The sequence below is a fragment of the Arachis ipaensis genome, chromosome B08 (genome assembly GCF_000816755.2).
Source record: "Arachis ipaensis cultivar K30076 chromosome B08, Araip1.1, whole genome shotgun sequence".
Taxonomy (NCBI): domain Eukaryota; kingdom Viridiplantae; phylum Streptophyta; class Magnoliopsida; order Fabales; family Fabaceae; genus Arachis; species Arachis ipaensis.
Genome location: NC_029792.2, coordinates 4,728,863 through 4,729,868, shown reverse-complemented (window position 1 = coordinate 4,729,868; position 1,006 = coordinate 4,728,863).

The following is a 1,006-nucleotide window of genomic DNA, read 5'->3' as shown; positions in this document are numbered from 1 at the left end:
TTGTTGTGTGTTTTTATAGTGTGTTATTTGAATGATTATTATTATTGTTTATTATTATTATTATCATCATTAGAATTTAGATTTAATGCGTTTTAGTACACGCATTCAACTTGGTCTTGTTATTATCATTAGAATTTAATTTTAATACATTTAAATACGTACATTTAATTACGTATTGTCACCTTAGTCAAAGTAATTAATTTTTATGTTAATAACAAGAATAATTATTTAAAAAAAAATACAAGGAGCCAATAGAATATTCGTAAAATGTATATAATAGAATTTAGAGATGTTCGATTCAGTAGGATATCGATATCATATGTTTATTATCTTAGTATCCAGAAGGTTATTCTGGATAGTATAGGTGTATTGTGTTTGAGAAATTAGTAATATTTTATTTCAAATGTTCATTTTTTAACTTATATTAGACTAAATAAACAGCTCGTTGTACATATTGTACAAATACTTCATTGACTTCTTAGCGGGATTAAAAAAAAATATAATTGAATAATTGTATAATTTTTTATATTATTAATATATTAAAAGTATATTTTTATTATTATTATGGAATTTTTTTTATTTAATTATATTATATTAAAATTAATTATCAAAATTAATTGATTAAAATAAATATATATTAAAAATATAAAATATATATTAAAAATAAATTAAATTATAAATATATAATAATTCATTTTAATAATTAATTTTAGAGTAATTACTCAAATAAGTCCTCAAAGATTTTAAAATCGGACATTTTAATCTTCAAGAAAAATTAATACACATATCAGTCTTCAAGGTTTTACTCCAGCAGACAAATCAGTCCGTAGTTCATTTTTCGGCGAGTAATTACCCAGATCAGTCCCCTAGAGCTTTTAAAAACGGACATTTTAGTCCCAAAAAAATTAATGTACAAATCAATCCCTAACGTTTTTCTCCGTTAAACATAACAGTCCTCTGTCTAAAAATAAAATAAAATAATAATAATTATTATTATTATTATTAA